Genomic DNA, 13594 nt, shown 5'->3' on the forward strand with positions numbered 1-13594 from the left:
ATAAATCCAGAATAAATCAATTAAAAAACGTTCAGTGACCTTGGACACTTCCGCTTCCGGTCCTTGGTGAAGACGAGGCAAAATATGAATAATTCATAATAATCCAGCAGATGGAGACAAACAGTCTGAGTGGACAGTTTATTCAGGACTTGAGGAGAAAACACAAGACGCATCACGTGATCAGAGTTACGCCCACCGCACCTGTAGAACACTCCAGGTGTGTTCCGCCCTCCAGCTCGTGAAGGAGTTCATCGTGTTGCTGCACGAGACTCGGACACGGCTTCCGACCCTCGACGTGCGCGCCAAACAATCACATGACCACAGCCAGGTCACGCTGCGGCTCAAGTCTACGGGGAGCTCTGCTAGCCCCCCCCCCCGACGGGAAGGGATCAACCCGAGCTATCGATTGGTGCAGGTAAGGAACAATAAAAGAAAAGGGGCGGGACAAAGGAGAGGGTCCTGTGAGAGGTCACGTGGTGCGGGTGATTGACTCTCTCGCTCGCTCGCACACACACACACACACACACTATGTTGAACAGACTGAATTATATGTTGAAGACCCCCTCAACGTGACGGGCAGGTGTGTGTGTGTGTGTGTGTGTGTGGATGACCTCTCACCTCACAGACAAGTTTTCCAGCGACTTCTTTAAAAAAAAATTTTTTTACATATATATTTAATTTCTTTTCTTTCCGTCGACTAATCTTTTGGTATTTTTACTCGTTCGGCGATTTAGTTCAAATAAAACATTTTTTTTTGCAGCAACAACCAAAAAACACACAGAAGCACGTTTCATTCTCATTTCTTCTTTTCTTACTCGATAGTAAATCAGTTACATTAATTTGTAGGTTATACATTTTTTTTAGGCTTTCTCCGTGAATATATCGGCTCCTACGTTAAAGCATTACGACCGGCGGGAGGGACTGGGTGAAACCATATTTGAGGGGGGGGGGAAACAGAAAAAATCAGGATTAAGACAGAATGATTGTGAATGGACAAAACCATTTGACCCCCCCCCCCCCCAACAACAACAATTCATTCAATGCAGCAGTTACATCGTTACATAATTCTGATTATAAAACAATTAAAACAATGACGCAACAATTCTCTCGGCAGAATCTCCCCGTGAAACATACAAAAGGCCCCCAGAAGACCCCCGTGGAGGAGGAGGAGGAGGAGGAGGAGAGGGCAGTGAGGGACGTGAAGACAATTTCCATCTTTTTTTTTAACGACTTAAAAGCAGCGAGAGTTCTGGTCGTGGAGGACGCGTCCCGTTATTTTCTTCTTCTTTTTTTCCCCAGAGGCCTTTGCAAATTCCTCCCGGGGGGGGGGAGTGATCCCTGATTTCTCCAGCGGTGTCACTGAGTGAGCAGTTCTGTTTGAGAAGTCACCAATAATTAGTCCCAAAAAAAAGCAAAAAGAAAGAATAATAAACATTAAGGCTGCAAAAAACAGGTTGTTGGTTATTTAAAATCCTGAAATGAAAACTGTCAGCAGTCCCAAAGAATAGAGATTCTATTGTCGATCTGAATGAAAAATAGATTAAAACAGTTAGAGTTTTATTATCGTAGAGGCTCCCGAGTCCTCCGACAAGTCCGGTTGGCACAGTTGAAAACCTCCGACGCGTGGCAACGTCGCCCCCGGTGGACAGAGAGGGGCAGGACACGCCCCGCCCGGTGGACAGAGAGGGGCAGGACACGCGTGGCAACGTCGCCCCCGGTGGACAGAGAGGGGCAGGACACGCGTGGCAACGTCGCCCCCCGGTGGACAGAGAGGGGCAGGACACGCCCGGTCCTGATTGTACTGGATTGTATAAAGTGGCAGATTCTTGTTTTGTTTCTTCTTCTTCAAACCCTGATTCAATTAGAAAGAGGCGAGCGAGAGAGAGAGAGAGAGAGAGAGAGAGAGAGAGAGAGAGAGAGAGAGAGAGAGAGAGAGAGAGGGGGGAGTCTGGTGAGAGAAGAGTACGAGATGGAACGGGGGGGCAGTTAAAAACAAACAAAAACAACAACAATAGAGTGAGGCGGTGGCGAGGTGACACATACGTCAGCTTGTTTAATCCCTGCATGAGAAGTGGGCGGTTGATGGGGGGGGGGGGACAAAAAAGAAAGAAAGAGAGAGAGAAAGAAAGAGAGAACGCACGAGTCTGGACGATGGCGGAGATTCACCGGGATTAAATAGAGGGGAAGAAAAATTAAAAAAAAGACGAAAGGCTTTTCCATTTGTCCTCACTCTGGCGTCTCGTGAACCGAGCGCTCCTCGCCTGGAGCCGTCGAGCTCGGGTCAAAGATCATCTCTTCTATTCTATTGTTTGTTCCGGTTTTGGCGCTCCTGTTGAGAAAAGAAGAACAAAAGAAACACAGCAAATAAGAACATTAAGGGGTTTGAATATTACGCAACAGGGACAATTTGACGAGGTCATCAGGTGTGTGTGTGTGTAAAGAGTAACACAGACCACTCTGACTCTAATGACACAACACAGGGTTCAAAAATAATAAAATAATAAATTGAGAAAATGTCGATGAGAAAATGCGACTTAGTGTTAATAATTATTAATAATAAAAGAATTCTTTACCTGATCCAACCGAGAGCGGCTCGGTGCGGGAGACGGCTCAAAGGTCTGTCGGGAAAGAAGACGACAATAAGCCTCTGGGACACACACACACACACACACACACACACACACACACACACACACACACACACACACACACACACACACACACACACACACACACACACACACACACACACACACACACACACACACACACACACACACACACACACACACACACACACACGGGGTCACATAGAAATGTCCTTATTTTTCAAAGCTGTTTTCTTCAATGAAGATAACATTAAATGAATCATAAATACACTATATATTAATATACATATATATATCTATATTCATATATCTATATAAATATCTATAGATGTATATATATTAATATATATATATGTCTATATATATCTAAATATATGTCTATATATATATAAAAATATATATATGTATATATATAAAATATATATATTTATGTATTTATATCTATATCTATATATGTCTATATATATTTATATAAATATAGATATATATATAAATACATAAATATATAAAGATATATGTATAAATACATAAATATATAAATATAAATACATAAATATATAAATATATCTCTCTATCTGTATATTTTTGGACCATGGAAGGCACCTTGCACACCTCCTCCTCCTCCTCCTGCCTCTTCTCGTAGTGGGAGAAGTCGTCGAAGATGGAGGTGGTGTGTTTGTAGGTGGCGATGATCTTCAGCACCTGCCGGGCCTTGTCCAGCGGGACCTCCTGCGTGTCCCTGGAGTTGGTCACCGGCTTGTTGTCGTTGTTCTCCAGGCGGATGTGGCGCAGCTGGCTGTTGGGCACGTCCTTCACGAACAGCCAGTCCACGTCGAACTTGCCCTTCCACTTGTCCTGCGCCCAGACGCCGGCGCTGGCGCCGTAGTCCACCGGCGAGCGCATCTCCGCCACGCCGCAGAAGTGCCCGCTGCCGTTGACGCTGAACAGCAGGTACACGGGGCCGGCGGCGGCCGTGGCCCGGAAGGCCTGGTCCAGCCGCTTGTTGCCGTGCTCCGTGCTGCACCAGATGGAGTACTTGATGGAGCGGTGGATGTCGTCCTCGGAGTAGCTCTTGATGATGAAGACGCGGCCGCTCTTCGGGCTCCACTCGAAGTCCTTGGGGTTGTAGCTGTTGGAGGCGCGCAGCTTGTCGAGCACCGGGTGGGACTCGCCGCCGGGCGCCTGGCCCGACGGGGGGCCGCAGCTCCCGCCGCCGCCCATCGCGCCGCCGTCGTGGCCGTAGCCTTGGTTGCGGTTGCGCGGGGCGACCCAGCGGGTTTGGGGCTGCGGGGGCTGGGCGTGGTTCTGGTAGGGCTGAGGCGGCGGCTGGTGGGTCTGGTGGGTCTGGTGGGTCTGGTGGGTCTGGTGGGCCATGGACTGCACCAACGACTGGGGGGGCGGGGCGTGCATGGGTCCCTGCTGCATGTGGCCTTGGGGCGCCATGGCGTGGGGAGGAAGGCCGTGAGGCGGCGCCGCGGCCCCGGGGCCTTTGTCCCAGGTGCCGATGTTCATGTTGTGTTTGATGGGCGGCGGGGGGAGCGCCGCCCCCAGCGCCGACATCCCCGGCTTCGCCTTCGCCTTCAGCTGCTGCGGCTTGGCGGGCTTGCCGGCGATGGCCGCCCAGGAGGCGGGCTTGGAGGGCGGCATGCCGACGCCGCCCCCGCCGCGGGCGGGCCTGCCTCGCCGGGCGCCGCCGGGCCGCCGACGGCGGCGCCCACGGCCTTGACGCCCTGGCCGCCGTCCCCGCCGCCGATCTTCAAGCCCACCATGCCCTGGTCCAGGCTGTTCATGCCGGGCGCTTTGTTGAGGGCGTCGCCGTGGAAACCCGTCTGCCCGTCCGGCAGCAGGGTGCCCCCCAGGGAGCTGGGCGGGTAGCTGTAGCTGCCGCCGTACGCCGAGCTCTGAGTCTGCTGGCCCTGGGAGCCGCTGGCGCCCCAGGCGGAGAAGGCGGGGTTCTCGGGGAAGAAGTTGAAGCGGTGGGGGTAGATGCTGCTGCCGAGGCCGCCCGGCTGGCCGAACACCGTGTCCGGCAGGAAGTGGTGGTCCCCATTGCTCAGGGCGCCGTACGGGGTGAGGTACGGGATCGGGGGGTCCCCGCCCGTGGACCAGGGGGCCTCGCTGAGCGGGTACGGGAACCCGATGGAGGGGGCGTAGTAGCTGGACAGGTAGGGGTCGGCGATGGACTGGTAGCTGTTGTTCTGGGCGGAGGTCAGCAGAGGTCAGAGGTCAGCAGAGGTCAGCAGAGCCGCAGCGTTAGCAAGCGACGCGCAGCTTGAGTCAGATTATCATAAAAACTACTTTTAAATGTGTTTTTGTTATTTCACCTAACATCAGGGTTCTTACACATGTGGACCGATGGGTCTCCAGGACTTTAACCCAGATGTCCATGACCGGCCAAACTGAACTCTCGGTATAAACATGAACAGTTTAGAACATGTTGCGTATTGAGAGCGTACGCCGGCTTGTCTTCTGAGCGTCTTTCTTTAAAAAACATAATTATTTCAAAAATGTCCGTGATTTTTCCAAAACTTCTATGATTTAAGTTTTTTCCATGACTTTTCCAGGCCTGGAAATTACCATTTTAAAATTCCATGACTTTTCCAGGTCCGTACCAACCCTGCATGTATATATTTTCTAATAAACAAATATATGTGGCAGAAAACACTTTGTGGTTTTATTTTAAGTGTCAGAAAATATGTAGACAGACATTTAAAAAAAAAAGAAAAAATCAAAATAGGCTCTGAAATATATTATAGTGTTCTGTATTTAATTATTAACTGAGTGCTTCAATTTAATAGTTATTTCAAACATGTGGCCAATGAATTGTTAAATTAAACGTTTTAAATATCGTTGTCTATTAAAGCTCATTTTAATAACTTCAGTTAGAAGTGTGTTTACCTAAACATGTGTGTGTGTGTGTGGCTTTACCTGAGTGGACTGACCGGTGAGGTACGGCTCGAAGTCGCCGTGGACCGCCTCCTTCTGGTGCAGCGAACCATTTTGGACTGAAACCCCCCAAAAAATGACATTAATGTACATTTGAATCTACACATGTTAATTTTTTATTTACAAACACATTGGTAGAAAAACATGTTTCAGGTATAAAGTTGAAATTATGTTATACATTTTTTTTTTAAACAAAGCGCATATTTAAATTTGCTCCAACACAAAATAGATTTAGGGACGACTTCGTGTCCAGATTTGATGATAGCCATCGATCCAATGATGTCATCAATTCACATATATAGACTGATCCGTCACCTTGTGTGTGTGTGTGTGTGTTTATCCTGCAGGTGCAGCGTGAGCCTGTCACTTCACCTCCTTCACTAAATCAAAGTCGACTGGAACGTCACACTTGAATTCAGGGGGGGGGGGGGGGGGGGGACTGAGACTTGCACCCTCCAAATAAACTTTATTTTCTTGCACAATATCTCCAGGGATTAAAGGTGGCGATAACACGGTGCAGTCTGCCCCCTCATAAGGATTATTTGGTCACATGACTGAAGAATAGAATAAAACTTCCATGAAAGCTGCTCAAAAAATGCTAAATATGGCGAGTGGACCGAGAGAAGCTCCTCCCCCTCCGGGGTCACTGACCTCGTTCCGATTGGAGGAGCAGCGGAAACACACAAAGGGGCAAAGGGCCAAACTGCCCCGAAGAAATAAAATGTGGCCCCTGATGTCACTAGAGGGGCAGAAAACGCCCCCAAAATGTCCTCTAATAATGTAATAGCGTTTTGTTGTTGTTTGTTGTGTGTGTCTCTGTGTTGCCTGGACGAGGCAGGTACACACAACAAATCAATAAATATAACTTTGAATTATAAAAAAACAAAGAAATAAGTTATAATTGTTAATAGTTGTTTAACAATTTTTAATAACAATAAATGATCACAAATAAATAAGAATACATTTTAATATGATTGTCTCATTTATGTTTTCTGTTAAAAAAATCTCATAAAACACTTCATGCACATAACACTATCGCCTGATAGTCTTATTAATGCCATTGTTATTACAATTGCTCATATACTATTAGCCTAAATAAGAAAATTTATAATTTTTGAACAAAAGGTTAAATGTTTTTCACAAGTTGCCCATATAAGATAAGATAAGATATATACTTTATTAATCCCCAAGGGGAAATTAGTGCTCTGCATTTAACCCATCCTTAGTCATTAAGGAGCAGTGGGCTGCAGTGATGCGCCCGGGAAGCAACTGGGGGTTCAGTGCCTTGCTCAAGGACACTTCAACTTGCTACTAATGGGGAGAGCGGGGATCGAACACACAACCTTGGGGTTGCAGGACGACCCTCTTACCCCACTGAGCTACACATATATATACATATATATATATACAGTGCATCCGGAAAGTATTCACAGCGCTTCACTTTTTCCACATTTTGTTATGTTACAGCCTTATTCCAAAATGGATTAAATTCATTATTTTCTTCAACATTCTACACACAACAACCCATAATGACAAAGTGAAAACTGTTTTTTGCAAAAAAAATTCACATTTATTAAAAATAAAGAAGGAAAACATAACATGTACATAAGTATTCACAGCCTTTGCTCAATACTTTGTTGAAGCACCTTTGGCAGCAATTCCAGCCTCCAGTCTTCTTGGGTATGATTCCACAAGCGTGGCACACCTGTTTCTGGGCAGTTTCTCCCATTCTTCTTTGCAGAACCTCTCAAGTTCCATCAGGTTGGATGGGGAGCGTCGGTGCACAGCCATGTTCAGATCTCTCCAGAGATGTTCAATGGGGTTCAAGTCAGGGCTCTGGCTGGGCCACTCCAGGACCTTCACAGAGTCGTCCCGAAGCCACTCCTTTGTTATCTGGGCTGTGTGCTTCGGGTCGTTGTCCTGTTGGAAGATGAACCGTCACCCCAGTCTGAGGTCCAGAGCGCTTTGGAGCATGTTTTCATCCAGGATGTCTCTGTACGTTGCTGCATTAATCTTTCCCTCAATCCTGACTCGTCTCCCAGTTCCTCCCGCTGAAAAACATCCCCACATCATGATGCTGCCGCCACCGTGCTTCACTGTAGGGATGGTGTTGATGAGCAGTGCCTGGTTCCCTCCAGACATGACGCTTGGCATTCAGGCCAAAGAGTTCAATCTTTGTTTCATCAGACCAGAGAATTTGTTTCTCATGGTCTGAGAGTCCTTCAGGTGCTTTTTTGCAAACTCTAGGTGGGCTGTCATGTGTTTTTACTGAGGAGTGGCTTCCGTCTGGCCTCTACCAAACAGGCCTGATTTGTGGAGTGCTGCAGAGATGGTTGTCCTTCTGGAAGGTTCTCCTCTCTTCATAGAACAACGCTGGAGCTCTGTCAGGGTGACCATCGGGTTCCTGGTCACCTCCCTGACTAAGGCCCTTCTCCCCCGATCGCTCAGTCTGGCTGGGCGGCTCTAGGAAGAGTCCTGGTGGTTCCAAACTTCTTCCATGTCCGGATGATGGAGGCCACTGTGCTCAGTGGGACTTTCAATGCTGCAGAAATCTTTCTGTACCCTTCACCAGATCTGTGCCTCCATACAATTCTGTCTCGGAGGTCTATAGATAATTCCTTGAACTTCATGGCTTGGTTTATGCTCTGATATGCACTGTCAACTGTGATACCTTATATAGACAGGTGTGTTCTCAATCATGTCCAATCAACTGAATTTAGCACAGGTGGACTCCAATCAAACATCTCAAGGATGATCAGTGGAAACAGGACCTGAGCTACATGTTGAGTGTCATGGCAAAGGCTGTGAATACTTATGTACATGTTATGTTTTCCTTCTTTATTTTTAACAGATTTGCACACATTTGCAAAAAACAGTTTTCACTTTGTCATTATGGGTTGTTGTGTGTAGAATGTTGAGGAAAATAATGAATTTAATCCATTTTGGAATAAGGCTGTAACATAACAAAATGTGGAAAAAGTGAAGCGCTGTGAATACTTTCCGGATGCACTGTATATACATATATATATACACACATATATATATATATATATCTGAACAATATAAAAATGCACGACAAGAACATGTACTGTTTGTTGTCATGTGTTTGTTGTCGTGTTTGTTGTTGTGTGTTTGTTGTCGTGTGTTTGTTGTCGTGTGTTTGTTGTCATGTGTTTGTTGTCATGTGTTTGTTGTCATGTGTTTGTTGTCGTGTGTTTTTTTGTTAACATCTGTGTTGCATAATGAGAGTAAATGATCCTTGCAAGTGTAAAATATGTTCCTAAAATATTGCGTTGCGTGTATCTCAGATTATTTATGTGATGGCGATTCATTTCTTTTCCATGCGTCTCACAGTAAATCTTGCCCAGTACTCAATTATTTAACTTCTGCATAACACACATATATATATAATATACACCCATATACATGTCATATGTCAAAGTAACAAAATAACTAATTTAAAGTCTTGTCCACACCCAGCATCCTATATTGCATGCGTGTGTGTCTACATATGTACACACGCACCACAGGAGTGTATAGTGTGTGTATGTCTTGTGTTCGATGTGTGTGTGTGTGTGTATCCCACTCCTGAGTGTGCACGTGCTGCTGAGTTAAATCAGAGTAAGCAGGTACACACACAACAGAGACAGACAAGAGAGACACAAGAGACACAAGAGACACAAGAGACACAAGAGACACAAGGAGACACAAGAGGAAGAGAGACACAGGAGACACAGAGACACAAGAGACACAAGGAGACACAAGAGAGACACAAGAGACACAAGAGAGACACAAGAGAGACACAAGAGACACAAGAGAGACACAAGAGACAAGAGAGACACAAGAGAGACACAAGAGAGACACAAGGGAGACACAAGAGAGACACAAGAGACACAGAGACACAAGGGAGACACAAGGGACACAAGAGAGACAAGAGAGAGACAAGAGAGACACAAGAGAGACACAAGAGACACAAGAGAGACACAAGAGACACAAGAGAGACACAAGAGAGACAAGAGAGACACAAGAGACACAAGAGACACAAGGGAGACAAGGAGACACAAGAGACAATAAGAGAGACACAAGGAGACACAGAGAGACACAGAGACAAGAGACACAAGAGAGACACAAGAGAGACACAAGAGAGACACAAGAGAGACACAAGGGAGACACAAGGGACACAAGAGACACAAGAGACACAAGAGAGACACAAGAGACACAAGAGAGACACAAGAGAGACACAAGAGAGACACAAGAGAGACAGAGACAAAGAGAGAAACAAGAGACACAAGGAGACACAAGAAGACACAAGGAGACACATGAAGACACAAGGAGACACAAGAAGACACATGGAGACACAAGAGAGACACAAGAGAGACACAAGAGAGACACAAGAGAGACACAAGAGAGACACAAGAGACACAAGGGAGACACAAGAGAGACACAAGAGAGACACAAGGGAGACACAAGAGAGACACAAGGGAGACACAAGAGAGACACAAGGAGACACAAGAAGACACAAGAAGACACAAGGAGACACATGGAGACACAAGGAGACACAAGGAGACACAAGAAGACACATGGAGACACAAGGAGACACAAGAAGACACAAGGAGACACAAGGAGACACATGAAGACACAAGGAGACACAAGAAGACACAAGGAGACACAAGGAGACACAAGAAGACACATGGAGACACAAGAAGACACAAGGAGACACAAGAAGACACAAGGAGACACAAGAAGACACAAGGAGACACAAGAAGACACAAGGAGACACAAGAAGACACAAGGAGACACAAGGAGACACAAGAAGACACAATGAGACACATGGAGACACAAGGAGACACAAGAAGACACAAGAAGACACAAGGAGACACAAGGGAGACAAGAGACACAAGAGACACAAGGAGACACAAGGAGACACAAGGAGACACCTAGAGACACAAGGAGACACAGAGACAAGAGACACAAGAGAGACACAAGAGAGACACAAGAGACACAAGACACAAGGAGACACAAGAAGACACAAGGAGACACAAGGAGACACAAGGAGACACATGGAGACACATGGAGACACAAGAAGACAAGGAGACACAAGGAGACACAAGGAGACACAAGGAGACACAAGAGAGACACAAGAGACACAAGGAGACACAAGAGACACAAGGGACACAAGAGACACAAGAGACACAATAAGACAAAGAGACACAAGGAGACACAAGAGACACAAGAGAGACACAAGAGACACAAGGACACAAGAGAGACACAAGGAGACACAAGAGAGACACAGGAGACACAAGAGACACAAGAGACACAAGAGACACAAGAAGACACAAGGAGACACAAGACACAAGGAGACACAGAGAGACACAGAGACCTGAGAGAGACACAAGAGACACAAGGAGACACAAGAAGACAAGGAGACACATGAAGACAAGGAGACACAAGGAGACACAAGAGAGACACAAGAGAGACACAAGAGAGACACAAGAGAGACACAAGAGACACAAGAGACACAAGAGAGACACAAGAGACACAAGAGAGACAAGAGAGACACAAGAGACACAAGGGAGACACAAGGGAGACACAAGAGAGACACAAGAGAGACACAAGAGAGACACAAGAGACACAAGAGAGACACAAGAGAGACACAAGAGAGACACAAGAGAGACACAAGAGACACAAGAGAGACACAAGAGACACAAGGGAGACACAAGGGAGACACAAGAGAGACACAAGAGAGACACAAGAGAGACACAAGAGACAAGAGACACAAGAGAGACACAGGAGACACAAGAGAGACAAGAGAGACAAGAGAGACACAAGAGAGACACAAGAGAGACACAAGAGAGACACAAGAGACACAGAGACACAAGAGACACAAGAGAGACACAAGAGAGACACAAGGGAGACACAAGAGACACAAGAGAGACACAAGAGAGACACAAGAGAGACACAAGGGAGACACAAGAGAGACACAAGAGAGACACAAGGGAGACACAAGAGAGACACAAGAGAGACACAAGAGACACAAGAGAGACACAAGAGAGACAAGAGAGACAAGAGAGACACAAGAGAGACAAGAGAGACACAAGAGAGACACAAGAGAGACAAGAGAGACACAAGAGAGACACAAGAGACACATGGAGACACAAGAGACACAAGAGAGACGAGACACAAGAGACACAAGAGACACAAGAGAGACACAAGGAGACACAAGAGACACAAGAGAGACAAGAGAGACACAAGAGACACAAGGAGACACAAGAGACACAAGAGACGGAGACACAAGAGACACAAGAGAGACACAAAGAGAGAGAGACACAAGAGAGACACAAGAGACACAAGAGAGACACAAGGAGACACAGGAGACACAGAGAGACACATGGAGACACAAGAGACACAAGGAGACACAAGAAGACAAGGAGACACAAGGAGACACATGAAGACACAAGAAGACAAGAAGACACAAGGAGACACATGAAGACACAAGAGGAGACACAAGAGACAAGAGACACAAGAGACACAAGGAGACACAAGAGACACAAGAGACACAAGAGAGACACAAGGAGACACAAGAGAGACACAAGAGACACAGAGACACAGGAGACACAAGAGACACAAGGGAGACACAAGAGACACAAGGAGACACAAGGAGACACAGAGACACACAAGAGAGACAAGGGACACAAGAGACAAGAGACACAAGAGAGACACAAGAGAGACAAACAAGAGAGACACAAGGAGACACAAGGGAGACACAAGAGAGACACAAGAGACACAAGAGAGACACAAGAGGAGGAGACACAGAGACACAAGGGACACAAGAGAGACACAGGAGACACAAGGAGAGACACAAGAGAGACACAAGAGAGACACAAGGAGACACAAGAGAGACACAGGAGAGACAAGAGAGACACAAGAGAGACACAAGAGACACAAGAGAGACACAAGAGAGACAAGAGAGACACAAGAGAGACAAGAGAGACACAAGAGACACAAGAGAGACACAAGAGAGACACAAGGGAGACACAAGAGAGACACAAGGGAGACACAAGAGAGACACAAGAGAGACACAAGGGAGACACAAGAGAGACACAAGAGACACAAGAGAGACACAAGAGAGACACAAGAGACACAAGAGAGACACAAGAGAGACACAATGGAGACACAAGAGAGACACAAGAGAGACACAAGAGACAATAAGGAGACACAAGAGAGACACAAGAGAGACACAAGAGACACAAGAGAGACACAAGAGAGACACAAGGGAGACACAAGAGAGACACAAGAGAGACACAAGAGAGACACAAGGGAGACACAAGAGAGACACAAGAGAGACACAAGGGAGACACAAGAGAGACACAAGAGAGACACAAGGGAGACACAAGAGAGACACAAGGGAGACACAAGAGAGACACAAGGAGACACAAGAGACACAAGAGACACAAGAAGACACAAGAAGACACAAGGAGACACAAGAAGACACAAGGAGACACAAGAAGACACAAGGAGACACAAGAAGACACAAGAAGACACAAGGAGACACAAGAAGACACAAGGAGACACAAGAAGACACAAGGAGACACATGGAGACACATGGAGACACAAGGAGACACAAGAGAGACACAAGGAGACACAAGAGAGACAAGAGACACAAGGGAGACACACAAGAGAGACACAAGAGAGACACAAGGAGACACAAGGAGACACAAGAGAGACAAAGAGACACAAGGAGACACAAGAGAGACACAAGAGAGACACAAGGAGACACAAGAAGACACAAGGAGACACATGAAGACACAAGGAGACACAAGAAGACAAGGAGACAAGAAGACACAAGGAGACACAAGGAGACACAAGAGAGACACAAGAGACACAAGAGAGACACAAGAGAGACACAAGAGAGACACAAGAGAGACACAAGAGAGACACAAGAGAGACAAGAGAGACACAAGAGAGACACAAGAGAGACACAAGAAGACACAAGGAGACACAAGAAGACACAAGAGACACAAGACACAAGGAGACACAAG

The 13594-nt window shown here is 46.5% G+C and overlaps 1 pseudogene; it reads right to left on the reverse strand.

The window, feature by feature from the left end:
• Nucleotides 1-1668: 1668 nt before the first annotated feature.
• Nucleotides 1669-5982, reverse strand: LOC130199233 (YTH domain-containing family protein 1-like; annotated as a pseudogene).
• Nucleotides 5983-13594: the final 7612 nt, after the last annotated feature.

This window comes from Pseudoliparis swirei, chromosome 9, assembly GCF_029220125.1.
Source record: "Pseudoliparis swirei isolate HS2019 ecotype Mariana Trench chromosome 9, NWPU_hadal_v1, whole genome shotgun sequence".
In the NCBI taxonomy this organism is placed as follows: Eukaryota; Metazoa; Chordata; class Actinopteri; order Perciformes; family Liparidae; genus Pseudoliparis; species Pseudoliparis swirei.